Raw genomic sequence first — 14,220 nt, 5'->3', positions numbered from 1 at the left:
GCCGCTAGCAATGCTTCCATGTATGACTTCGGTCACAGCTCACGCGGACCTGCAGCTTGCCGTGACACATGCTCTGAAACTAGGAGAAGCATAGCCGGCGACCAAGGTCTTACTTTCGGCAACACAATGGCACCACCGTACCTCACCCCTCTAGCTATTGATGCTCCCATCGTTGTCCTGTGCGGAGGTGGCTCCTACACCAACGCCGACGACGCAGATTGGGTTTCAGGATGGTTTGGTGTATATTTTTTTTGCCACGTAGCAATGCCACATCAAAAAAATGTCTATGTGGTAAGTGTAGGTCTATGGTGTATCACTTAACAAGTTTAGGGGCACATAAATGCATTTTCAAAGTTTAGGGACCTATGTGTACCACTTAACAAGTTTATGGACCAGAAATGCATTTTCAAAGTTCATGGATCTACATGACATACACTTATATAAGTTCGAGCCCCTGATGCATTTAACTCATATTAAAAAAAGTAAGGACATGACGCCATATCTGGTTGACAAAGACAGCGCAAGACGATGTTTTGTGCTGCGTGAAAAACTGAAAATAAATGTTGCAGAAATTTGATTCTGTAAAGTATACGACCAATAGATTACAAATAGGACTGTTAAGCATATATACCTAAGTCTCCACACAGACACAGCGTACAATATCAGACGACAACCAACTGAAGGATCAGCCTCGTCGCCTCGATATGACCGTGTGCATGCCTCAGGTCACTACTAGCTAAACATGTGAACGAACGTGACAAGGAAAAACACCCAGTGCGACAGGATGAACTCCAACGCGACGCACCCCAGGGAAATAACAGCAACGTGCATGGCAGGAGGTTCCTCGCGGTTCCTACTGGCTCGGAGGCTCCAAAGGCCGGCGAAGACGCAGAAGAGCATCGCGGAGGCCACTGTGACGATGCGCTCCAGGTCCGTCGTCCTCCAGATCGACGCGGACACCTGCTGCTGCTGCTGCTGGTTGCCATTACCCATGCCGAAGAAGGTGATGTTCCTCGTCTCGAAGTAGAGATCGTCGGTGCTGTCTCTGAGGCTGCTGATCCTCCCCTTACCGTGCCCGAACCCGAACCCCTGCGCCTCTCCGAACGAAGCGAAGTGGACCGTCATCCGTACGTCGCCAGCGGCCTCGGTGCCCGTGCCGACCACGCAGAGTTCGGAGGAGTTGGTGGAGTAGTAGCCGTCGAGGTCGAAGGAGACGGTGGAACTGGATGAACGGTTATTGCGCCGGTGGTTCTCTGGGCGGCCGTCGTACTCGTAGTCGGAGGTCTTGGCACGGCAGCCGAAGAGCGTGATCGTCGCGGTGAGGTGGAGCAAGGTGGGATCGGCAGTTCGGGAGACGCCGCGGGGGTGGAATGACAAGGAGCGGCGGGCGCCGTGGAGGGCGCCGTCACAGCTGTTTGGGGAGAAGAGGCTGTCCGCGCCGCGGCCTGAGAAGAAGCCGGTGGTGGGCTGGAGGTGGAAGGAGCTGAGGAGATCAGCGTCGTTGGAGTCGTCGGCGTGACGGTCGGGAGATGGGGACGGGGAGGCGCAGTGGGAGGAGTAGGAGGCGGTGGGGACAACGGCGGCGAGGGCCGCGGTTGATGACGACAGGAGGAGGGTGGGGAGGAAGAAGATCAGCTGGCGAGCGCAACGGCCGTGTTTGCTGGGCTGTGGCGCCATGTTTGCGTGCGTCTCGGGCGTACGAATTATATTGTGGATGCTTGCTCCCGCCGGTGTGTGGCTGGCGTTTTAAGTAGCGGTGGGCCGGTGGCCGGTGGGAGCTAGCCGTGCCGGTGACGGTGAAGAGGATAGGGACTCCAATGAGGCGATGACTGACCGATCGATTGGCTATTAGAACGTTGAAGCTAGAGGCTAGAACTTTCGTGGTTCCTTCAAAAGCTAGTGGTCACATGCATTAGTTACGTCACGGTCAAAAACGAAGGAGAGAGACCATCTGCTCTGCCTACCTATCTTTTGTTCAGTCTCTGTGTGCTTCAAATTCTGTTAGCAAGTGCTGCAATTAGTTACTGACAGCTCCTGCAGGACCCGACGGACGGAGAACGTACAAGTTCTGTCCACGATCTGATAATCTAGCATATTTGCTCCACTACCACTTTGCTCTGACGGGGCGATGTTGCTTTTTATGGAAGTATCAAGGGAGCAAGTGTATCTGATTGCCTGCTTCCTAGCTCTTTTAACTAAGACTTGGGAGTAACGAAAAAGGGACACTACGGGTTATACGCGGACGAGATGCATGCTATTTTTCCATGCAAAAACCTCAGCCATGGCTAATCTCCACCAAATTGAGAAATCATATATTCTCTCTTCAAAAACATCGTAGAATAAGCTTTAAAAGAACAGCTTCCACTAGCCTTGCCCCCCCCCCCCCCCCCCCCAAAAAAAAACAACTTTACTAGATCTCCTCGTCCTCTTTCCATATTTTTTTTTCTAAATCTTCTGAAATCTCTACTCCCCCCTCCCCAAAGAAATGAGGGACTGCTTCAATCCATTTCCGCCTCCACGACAGTTTTTTTCATGCCACCACTTGATTCATGACAATCCGAGCCAGAGATCTGTTGGAGCATCCCCCAGTCGTTGCAGCCGGGCAAGCGAGCCACACCACGCTAGCCGTTGAACAATGGTCGCCGTGGTAGGTCTAGCAGGCGAGCCATGCAGGCCCTGCTGTGCGGCAGGCAAGCATCGGGCTGAGCGTGCTTGGACAAGGCCAAAAAGGTGGGCTTTAGATCGGGCCACCGTGCCTACGGCTGCATGCCCATATATATAGGTCTTGTTTAGATCAAAAAGTTTTTAGATTTTGACACTGTAGTATTTTTATTTTTATTTGACAAACATTGTCTAATCATAGAGTAACTAGGCTTAAAAGATTTGTCTCGTGATTTACAGACAAACTGTGCAATTAGTTTTTGTTTTCATCTATATTTAATACTCCATGCATGTGCCGCAAAATTCGATGTGACGGAGAATCTTGAAAAGTTTTTGGTTTTTTGGGTAAACTAAACAAGGCCATAGCCAACTAAAAAAGTGCTAACATTTATGATACAAAATAATTACTATTAAATTAATTATAAAATATGTTTTTATAGTAAATTTAATTGGAGACATAAATATATTAATACTATTCACTATATTTTTTTTGTTAAAGTTAAGCTTATATAAATCCCATAGTTATATCCTTTTGTGGACAGATGGAGTAGCAATAATTGTTGAGCTATCCCACCATATGGACGATTATTTGGAGCACATCAAAAACAGCCCACAAGCTCAGTGTTTATGCACAATTGATTTTAATTGAAATCAATGGTTGAGATTGTTTGTTGAGAAGGAGTGACAGTTGTTGCTGCACTTGGAGAGTGAGAGGTAGAATACACACATGACACAACGTGAGGGAGAAGAGAGGAAGAAAAAGACGAAGCAAATTTATCCAGTTTTGGTATGGCTCTGAACCAGCCATCTTCAAACTTGTGATTGAAGGCTCAAATGTAATTGGATAGGTATCAAACTTGATGAGCTCATTCTACACTTAGATTACTTTGATCTATTCGGTTGGTTTGAAGATTGGTTGAGCAGAGAGCATCATATTAGAGAAGCTCTAGTTAAAACAGTTTCCAGTTCTGGTAGATGATTGATTTGGACGGTGAAACAGTGTTCAATTGACTGGGGTCCAGGGGGACTCGTAGATCTACATGCCTATCAAAATTAGTGCACATTGGATATGTAGTTTATGAGATATGAACTGATTGTCTAGGAGGATATAATCTGTGATTTCTCTACTTGGTGTTGTTATTTCTCTTGTTAGAAGGTTGTGGTTATATTTTATCCCAAGCTTGTAACTTGATGAATGTGTTGTTATTGTTGTAATCCTCTAGATGCTATAGAGAAGATTCATTGCACCCATTATTGATTATATTGGAAGTTTGGTGTGGATTGGTCGGTCCCATGGTCCACCTTAAGAAAGTTTTTCATGTAAACCGCTATGTTAATTAGGCAAGCAATTTGTTAGATTTCTGCTGCTAATCTGATGATAGATGTTCTAATCATTGTTCATTACAAAACGAGAGAGTAATTATGCATAGTTGATGCCCGGTAACACCTCGCGGTCTAGCACAGTTGACCGACCCAGTCCATCGGTCTCTAATGCTGCTTGCTTTTCAAAGTAAACGTCAACTATTCAGACATGAAGAAAGCCCGCTACTTGAGAAATATAATAGAGGCTCCTCAAATAAAATATACATTATTCTTACCCTGCATAGCGGATAGTGCTCCATTATCCAACGAAGACTTTTCATGACGACAAACGGGTGCGAGTGCGATAAAGAAATGCACAACGACAACGAGCCCACGATGATGGTGCGGAAGAGACACGCGAGACGTAGACCATAACGTACGTGTGCGAAGCAAAACCCTTCATCATATCATCATCTAAAGAGGCGAGACCATCTGGTACTCTCCCAGCCTCCTCGGCGAACGGAACAAGGGTGGTGGCGCCAGACCAACCCGCTGCTGCAAGAAGAGCAGCACGGCGAGCAGCGCCGCCGCGCAAGGCACGACGACGTCCCAGGCGACGCCGTAGCGATCGTAGCGCGGGCTCGCGTAGACGTAGGACGGCTTCGAGCTCGGCACGTAGCCCTGCGCCCTGATCACGTCGTACACGTGGGGCATCGCCCGGACCACGGTGCCGCCGATGTAGAACCACGGCGAGAGTGCTCTGACCCTGCTGCTCGCGCCGCCGGGCGAGAGCGCGTTCATGACGACCTGCGGGAGCAGGAACGCGTCCTGCGCCAGGCCCGCGGACGACACGAGGTCCTCCCACAGCGTCGCCGGCTCCGGGCCGACGCGGACGGTGAGGGACTCCTCCCGCGCTGCTCGGAGCGCGTCCACGACGTGGACGATGATGGTCAGTGCGCCGCCGATCAGGTACAGCGGCGCGCATAGCCACAGCGCTCTCCTCTCGGCGACCGAAGATGACGCCTCGGCCTTGTTCCGGTCGGCGTCCGCCTTCCGTGCCGACAGGGCCAGCTGGACGAGGCGCAGCTGGAGCAGCAAGGCGATCAGAGTGGGCGCCCTCAGCATCGCCTGGCTCAGCTCGTACGGCACGTAGCTCTGGAACGGCAATGGCACGTACTGCCTCCTCCTGCTCAGGAACAGAGCCTCGGAGCTCACCACCAGAGGGGCGACGTACCCCAGGGCCAGCACGACGAGCATGGCGACCGAGGTGGCCGCCGCCGCCTCGGGTCTCCTCTTGGCGTGGAAGATCTGCAGGACGGTGAAGACGCACGGCAGCGTCGTCGAGATCACCAGCAGGATGCTCTCCAAGTCCATCCTCGAGATCGACTCCGAGATCTGGCCGCTGTACATCCCGAACAACCTGATGTCGACCTTCTCGAAGAAGAGAGGGTCCGTCGCCTTGTCTCTCAGGCTGCTGATCGCTCCCCTTCCATGGCCATGAGCCTTGCCGTCCAGCGAAGCTAAATAAACGGTGATCAGTATTTGGCAGTCCGTCGTCGAGCTGTTGTACTCTCGGCAGGCGATCATGCACAGGATGCCTGTCTTCGGATCAAAGACACCCTCTGCTGTCATTCGCCGCTCTTCAAGGGTGACCCCGTACGACCGGTTCTTGGGACGCACCCAGCCCGTAGGTGGAACCCGCTCACGTATGTCGTAGCTGACGTTCAACAGCTCCTGCGAATTCATGTCAACCACGGCGTTCCGGGAGAAGGAATCGGCCGCGGCCAGCTGATCACCATAGACCATCGCCGAGCCGATCGTAACCGGGTAGGCGTCTCCACTCAGCAGCATCATGCTTTTAGTCTCGTAGAAATGGAACTCGAAGTCATGATCGGTGTAGTTAGGAGCAATGAACGGGCCCTTAACCTTCGTCTTGGGCTTGCTCAATACACGATCCTGGAGATAGTGCTTCTTCGCCTCCTCGACCATCGTGTAGTCGTAGTCGTACTTAACGTCTGAGAAGTTGCCTCTATGGATGCTGACATCGATGCTCGACGCTGATATCACACCGCTGACACCAGAGCCACCAGCCGCTTTGCTCGAGTTCCAAAGCATGCCGGCGACGGCACTCCGGTCCCGAATCGTCCAGACTCCCGGGAACCAGAAGCTCATGCCCATGTCGCACTCCTTGTTCACCTCCATGGACGCCCCAGAGCTCACCACACGACACGCCCTGAGGCAGAGGCATGCTCCGAGCTGAGTCCCACTGCCCTTCGGCGACAACCGCCTCGTCCTTGGCCACGAAGGGTGAGCGTGGCTGCAGACGTCTCCAGCTCTGCGTATCGTTGGAGAACGCCGCGTACGCGCGCACGGACCCGTCCGCGGTGCACTGCACCTCGCTGATGTGCAGGCGCCGCTCCGGCGAGGAGACCGGCGCGTGTGCGCCGTCGCCGTCCCGCAGCTTGTAAGAGGTCGCGAGACTTTCCTTGAGGTGCGCGCAAGAGAAGCTGGGGCCAAGCGCCTGGAGCGCGCCCCTCGCGGCCGCGGCAGAAGATGGCGGCGGCGTCGAGCAGGAGGCGCTCTTGGCGCCATAGTTGTAGGTGTCGCTGTCGTCTTCGACGTACGCGACGAGAGAGATGGTGTTGAAGCCAGTGCCCCTGACGCCGCCGGTGATGAAGGGGTCCGTGATGCTGGACGGGTTGGGGACGCGGAGGTAGAGGTCGACGCCGGGGAGGCGCTTGTTGGTGGAGCCGTTCTCGTCGGAATAGGAGCCTGTGCCAGCCATGCAAAGCTCCGCGGAGGTGGTGCCGTTGGTGTAGTAACCCTCGACGGAGAAAGTGACAGAGTGACTGCCCACGTAGCGATGGTGGTGTCGCCGCCGATGGGATCCCATGTAGTGGCTCTCCTTGTCGCGGCCGCCGGAAAGGGTTAAGATGGCGGCGACGTGGAAAACGGCGGTGTCAGATGTTCGATAGGCGTGGAGGAGGAGCAAAGAGAAGGAGCGGGTGACATAGGAGTAGGACGTCTCGTTGCCCTCATCTTTGGTGAACTGGAGATCTTCGCCTCCGAAGAAGTAGCCGGCGTTGAGCTCCAAGGAGCCGAGGAGCGGGAGGGCGTCCTCGCCGCCTGGCTGGTGTTTGGGAGCAGGGGAGGGCATGGTGCAGAGGGAGGAGCCTGAGGCGGAGAGAGTGGCAGTGGACAGGAGGAGGAGGAGGAGCACGCGAAAGCCGCAAGCGGCCGAGTTGTGAGCTGCCATTTTGGTTGGCAGTGGCAGGGCGACGGAAACGAAGCCCACGGTGGCGGTGGCGAGGTGTGGCATCACAAGCGCCTGGGTGTTTTTATATCTCGGAGTCGGAGGGCCAGAGCTGACGTCCTAAGAGAAGCCTGCTCTGGACTGCATGGCTCAAGTCTCTGTACTTGACTGCTGATGGTGGGGGTCAGTGTTCGGCGGTTCACACACGACAACACCCCACAGCCACAGGCCCACCACGAAGCTTCCCTTATGCGTGGTGGGCCATCGAATCTTCCTTGACTTGACCGCGGGAAGACTAGAAGTTAGCCCTTGTTTAGTTTTAAAATTTTTTTAAGAAATTGACACTTATAGAAGATTTGTTTCGTCAATATTTAATACTTCATGCATACATCTAAAAATTTGATGTGACGAGAAATCTGAAAAAAATTTATAAAATTTTTTGGGAACTAAACAAGGCCTTAGCCTGTTTGCTAGAGTATAGTATGTAGCAAAATCTACGAGCTATTAAGCATCACAATAAAAAAGCATTTTAACCATAACTTTTTAATCATACACTTGGTTTATATTTTGGCTAAAAGGTCATGGCTCAAATTAATTACATAACGAGCCATTGTCAGAAAAAAACTGTTACAAAAAATCCCTTCACAGAAAGATTGTTGCACGTTTAATTACAAATCACATCACCGAGAGAAGCCGCAATATACTCAAATGTTCAGAGAGTTAAATGCACCAGAACCATTAAACATGTGAATATGTATGATCAGAGTGTTTGATCCCTAGATACGGTGGTTGATTATGGTCGGTTAAAATTTTATATTTTATTTTTTAGTTTGGCAAGTTGAACAATTAATCGGGGCCAAGTTAGACTTTCAACGCCCATAATCTCCTAAAACATGGTCTCACCTACATTATGGGATTAAGATAATCAAGGATTTTGATTATAATAATCTAATATCATATAATTAGTCATGTTAATAAGAACATAATTTGATTGTACAATCTAATTATTATAATCACAGGGTATCTAAACAAATTTATGCGTGGAGTTTCATTAGGTCTGTAAACTTCAACTCTAAAAGTCAATTTCAGATCCACAAAAAGTTACTCACACATGCCGTCACCGCCATGCGCCATGCTCTCGCTCACCAATGCCCCCCTGCGCCTCCCACACTCTCTGGCCTGTGTGCTCGTGCTCGCCCGATGGCCCCATACAGTTGCACTAGCCGCTTAGCAACACCCCTACAATGAAAGGAACATACGGTGTGTGGCGGAGCGCTCATATAGCTTACCGGTGTCCACACTCACCGGCCCACGTGATACATGGTGCTGCTCGAGGAAGGGAGCATGGAAGAGGGGGGGAAGGAAGGAGAGGAGAGGACCCAACGAGAGCATAGAATGCAGCATGGGTCTAGATTGTTGTAGAGCCGTGGTTATCGAACAACTGCATAGGACTAACGAGCGCATATGGGCCTATGAGCACAGGGCAAAAGAGCGCAAGAGACGCAGAGGAGTTAGGGCACTGACGAGCAAGAGCATGGCAGCGACGACGGTAGTTTAGGAGTCAGGAGGCTAGGGATAGGGAGATGAGGTGAGAAGAAGAGGTTAAATGCAATTTAATTGCTATCCTAGTATTGACTCAGTATGCCATGTTAGATCTAAGGGCCGAATGACTATTTGCAACTGCAATGAGTAACTTAAAAATTTTATCAACCTTAAAATCAACTTTTAGAGTTGTTGGCTAAAAGCTTTGTACAAGTTAAAAGACCTCAGATGCATTTTACTCAAGTTCACTGTTAGGCAGATGACACCACGTTCCGAGGTCCAGCAGATAAGATAGAGTGAGGGGCGAAGCTAGGCTTTGTTATTGGGGTCAACATACCCCAATGAATTAGTGAAAACTCAGTACTGACCCCGACACCACTTTTGGCTGGCTTCGCCCCTGGATAGAGTACACCTCCAGCCTCCAGCAAGCACTCTGACTTATGGCTTATGATCCATTGCTTAGTTTTCAAATTAAACGTCAAACCGTCCATATCCTCTGCTCGTAAGAAAGAGATCGCACCGCGCCCATAGCCACGTTCTGCATGTTCTGGGGCCGGAGCAGATAGGGGTAGTTGTCCATATATATGCGATTTGGAAATTTGATGAGTGTTGACTGCTGACTTGGTTTGGTCAAAGTCATACTGTCATAGCATTAGTTTGAAAAGACATAATACTAACGGCCGGTGCTCGGAGAAGATAATTTTTAGTGTCATTGGTATATAATTCATTAATAAATTCTTTTCACGATTCATAAGCCACAAAATATACATTTACGCTTATACGTGCATGTACATTTGACTCTGCGTCTCTGCGTGATCACAGAACATATATGCCTCCTTAGCTTTAAAAGCATTCGAAGGAATAAATTATGTATATGTTTTAACACATGGTGGCATGTGTTGTTAATTTAGACGTAGATTTGATCAGATTTATTTTTAGTTTACCTTTTTACACTAGCAAAAGTGGTATTTTAGATGCAAAATTAAAGGGTTGCTTTGATTACCTACCATAACGGCATGGTGCATAATTTAATTATTTTAGCTTATGTTTCATAATAATATGGGTAGATAACTTGGATGTATACTAATTTATGTTGTTTTCCAAATGTGGGTAATTTTTAAGAAAACAAAAATAAACCCAATATCTATTATTATATATCAGTGGTGATTAGATTCTCTACCACATATAATGCACCCAAAAAACTATCCTAAAGCCACACCTAATAGTGTCCACCACAGTCATCAACTCTTCTAAGTACACCCACAAAATTACACACATGAGTACCTAATATTTCAAACGTACGGACGAGATTAACTCTAATAATCTCCTTTCTCTCACTCACTCGCATCTAACGTACCATATTGCTGGGATCAGAACTCATCACTCATCCCTCTTCCGTCCCGCACCCACGCAGGCACGTAACACGAAGTGCCCTCTACCATCCCGCACCCAATAGGCGCGAAGCACGAGGCGCACGAACGCAAGGACCGACGCCGCCCGCACGCAGCAACGCCGCTCGCACGCTCGCAAACCTGCCCGCCGCTGCCAAGCAGCCACGCCGCCGACGCCGCAACGCAGCCACGCCGCCCGCGCCGCGCCACGCCGCTCGCACTCTCGCAATCCTACCCGCCGCCGCCACGCAGCCACGCCGCCGGCGCCGCAACGCAGCCACGCCGCCTGCGCCGCGCCGGAACACAGCCACGCCGCCCGTGCCGCGAGACAGCCGTGCGACCACAACTCGTGAGGAAGTCACTGCGACGGCGGAAGTCATTGCGACGGAAGTTCATTCATCTGGAAGAAGCATGGGTACGGCTGTCCATGCGGCCTGTTGCTGCATCTCTGCATTCTCTGCTCACGTAGAGTCAGAGCTCACAAGTCGTTGCTCTGCTTCCTTTCTCTTATTTAATTTCTTTGGTTTTCTAATCTTGGGAACTTATTTGCCAGGAATTATGAGACCACGTCGTTGCTCTGCTTTTGTTGAGATTGCTACAGTACGTGAGGTGAGTAGATATTATTTAGAAAATAAATCACGCAGCAGTGCTCCATATGGACTTTAGTAGTTTGACATAGTCATCACCTGTATAAATTTCAGAAAATAGAAACATTTCTTAACCACATGTTATTGGCAAAAGCCCTTGGCCACGCCGCCATTGGTGGTTTCATCGATCTGGGGGAAAATAATGCAGTGTGGAGTTTGGGGGAACAAGTAGTGCTAATCAGGTTGATGCAGTGGCTAATCAGGATGAGTCTACACTGCGTCTATGTTACTAGGTGGTACTACTATTGGATGGCATAAAAAAATATTGGATTCAGATTTTTTTTGTAGTTCACAACCTATAAAACAATCAGTATGTAATAAAATTAAAAGTTCTGCTATGTAATTGTACTTCTACTAATATTTTTGTTTCCTCATGTTTTCCATGGACCTATGTTATTTTTTTATAGGTTTGACAAGGAATTGAATAAAGAGGTTGCTGTAAAAAGTCATTGAGCTGTAAGAAGGAGGAAAAAATGCTAAAAATTTAAGCTACGAGTACTGCAAACTGAAAAGAAGTACAAATTGAAACTTATAAATAATAACTATTTTACAGGGTATTAAGTGGTCTTCCATGGGGGATAGACAACCAACCCGCACTACATTTGGCGACATATCAAACATCATCGGACGAGGTATGTTAGTTGACATCGTCCATCGTCAGTTTCTATGATTTTTTAGCGAAACTGTGACACACATTATACATCACAGTAGAAGAGACAACACCTGCAAATGATGAAGAGAGAAAAAAAGGGAAGAGAGGAATAGAAAACAACATGAATATCGCGCACGAAAAAGGGCCGAGGAATCCAACAAACAAAGAGAGGAGCGGAATAGAAAGCAACGTGAATACCGTGCGAGGAAAAAAACACCGTCAATACTCAAGACTCCTGATCATGGTATCCGCAAACTGATCATGTATACTATTCTTCTTTGTTTATGCATCGAAATGAGTAACACGGTTAATTTTTATACACGCAGAACCATCTGATGTAGAACCTATATCCAGTTGCACAGATGTTAGCATGACAGAAGCAGTATATTCCACCTTGGCCCCATCTCGATTGGGTACGTGGTTTTTGTTAATGCAATTGATTATAATACTACAGAATAAATATACCTCTGGTATGTGCAGTTTAATTGAATATTAAAACTTGCAGGAGGAAAATCACCACAAGAAATTGGTGTTTCAGCCATTTGCCAAGCATCAATATATCATGACAAGGAAAATGATGATCCACTTGAGTGCAATGACTGGCTACATAGGAATGATGAGTACGTCAGGAAACAAAGACCACCATTGACGCCTTTGGCGACTGAAGGTTCAAACAGCACCATAATAAATACAGGTATGCTAACATCTAACTAGGACATTGTAAATTTCGATGGGGTGGAGATTGGGTCAAATATATCTCTTTGTGTTCAATGGTGATCAGGTGTCAGCTCAAGCACTGCCAAACTGCTCAGCAAACGAAACTGGTACCTAAACATGGATGCGACAGCCAAGGCAAAATTGCTAAAACAGAGGCGACAATACAAAAAAGCAAGAGCAGCGGATAACAACCGCCGAGCATGCCCTACTGTTGCCCAGGAAGAAAATGTTAACCATATACCTGTGATCAGATGTGTAGACACCAACGATGAAATCGAATTTGACATTGTTTTATTCGAACCTACAAACCATGAATCTGATGATGAAGGTTGGTTTTACAAATCACTTAACCAATGCAGTTTTTTTCTTTAGTTGGCATTTTGTTGCATGCATCCTGTTAATTTCAAGCGCATGTGAAATAGATCATCTAAGTGATATAGAAGAGGAATTTGTCATAGAAGAAGATGGTCCTAAAGATTTTGAGACTATGCAGTTTCTTGGTGAAGGTAACTATTACTTAATAAATTGTTATTTCTAACCATGTGGAGTGACTGCCACATTGACATATTTTTCAATATACAGAATGTGCATTTGAGTCATATCGTGTCAACGACGATTGCAATGGCAAAACTGTAGCTGATGACCCATATGATTTTGTCTACCATAACTTGCCGGAAGAGCACCATGTTTTGAAAAAGGTTCCTGACTGCCGATATTGTGGAGCCATGAGATTTGAAGGCGAACCACCTGGATTCTGTTGTAGAATGGGAAAGATAAAAGTGCATATCAATGATGTACCTGCTGAGTTGAAGAGGTTGTTCACGAGTCCGGTGGATACTGATGCAAAATATTTCATAAAACACATACGGTACTTCAACTCTCACTTCTCATTCACAAGTCTCGGAGTTACACTGGACCGGAGATACTGCACAGCGGCAGGTACCGGCATATATACATTTCGTGTACATGGTGAATGTATCATCGTCTGGACCATTTACTGCCAGGGTCAAAAGAGCCACGTCACCTGCAACTCTACTTTTATGACACAGAAGAAGCAGATACATTGTCTCATAGAGTGAAAAGGTCACCTGATCTTGATATAAATATTGTAAGAAATGTGCTCAGGATACTACAAGCAAATAACCCTTATGTACAAACCTTTAATAGAGCTGGCTCTATTCCGAATCTTGGTGATTATGTAATTGAGCTCAACACTAATGTGACACCTGACCAACGAAGGTACAACCTCTTCTCCATTACATGTTAATTTTAATTTTTTTTAACAACCAACGAATATACTACTTCCTCTTTTTTTAATTTGTGCATAATTTTTTAAGGTATAATGCCCCTACTACCTCACAAGTTGCTGCTATCTGGACCGATGGAGATGACCCCCAAAGATGTTTTGATAGGAGTGTTATTGTATACCCTAAAGGAGAGAAGATGCGCTATATCAAAGCTTATCATGGGTGTTATGATCCATCAGCATATCCTTTATTAAATCCCAAAGGAGAAACTGGATGGAATAAGTTCATGCCCTACAATGACAGTCCCAAAGAGTCAACGTCTCCTACTAATGGTGAGGATTTACTGGAGCAACCAGTGGGTCCTACCGGTGGGGAGGATTTAGTGCAACAACCATTGGGTATGGCAACAGTCCAGATTCATGCTACTTCATCCTACTAAGAGACATGGCTTAAGCAATCATCATCCCTGAAGAACTCCGAGATCTGCTTAAGCAATTAAGAACTTATTTGTAGTATATGAGACATGGCTTTATTATTCCTTATTTATGAGTGTATTCTGGATTATATGAATGCTCAAAAAACTATAGAAAAAATATCGTTGTTTCGTTGAAAATTGTTGTTTTTAAGTGCATCCTTAGAATAAAACCGTGGCGTTAGCACGGGCATTGTACTAGTATGCTAAATTGGCGTCAAGATAGCGGGATTCTATTCTTTTATTAGATCTCGGAGTTGTTTAGGGTTTCATCCAAACATAATATTTGTTTTTCATGGCCTTCAGCTATAGAGACAATGGTGGATCTTCTGTTTT

General features: G+C 47.5%; 1 long non-coding RNA gene and 1 pseudogene across 1 annotated transcript; one reads left to right on the top strand and one right to left on the bottom strand.

The window, feature by feature from the left end:
- On the bottom strand, nucleotides 4,118-7,269 carry LOC8068014 (annotated as a pseudogene).
- Nucleotides 11,962-14,005, top strand: LOC8061861. The gene is made up of 4 exons (XR_002451699.1): nucleotides 11,962-12,142; nucleotides 12,230-12,671; nucleotides 12,748-13,404; nucleotides 13,503-14,005. It is a non-coding gene; the product is annotated as an uncharacterized LOC8061861 (long non-coding RNA).

This window comes from Sorghum bicolor, chromosome 3 (assembly GCF_000003195.3).
Source record: "Sorghum bicolor cultivar BTx623 chromosome 3, Sorghum_bicolor_NCBIv3, whole genome shotgun sequence".
In the NCBI taxonomy this organism is placed as follows: domain Eukaryota; kingdom Viridiplantae; phylum Streptophyta; class Magnoliopsida; order Poales; family Poaceae; genus Sorghum; species Sorghum bicolor.
This window is presented reverse-complemented; position numbering and strand designations above follow the sequence as displayed.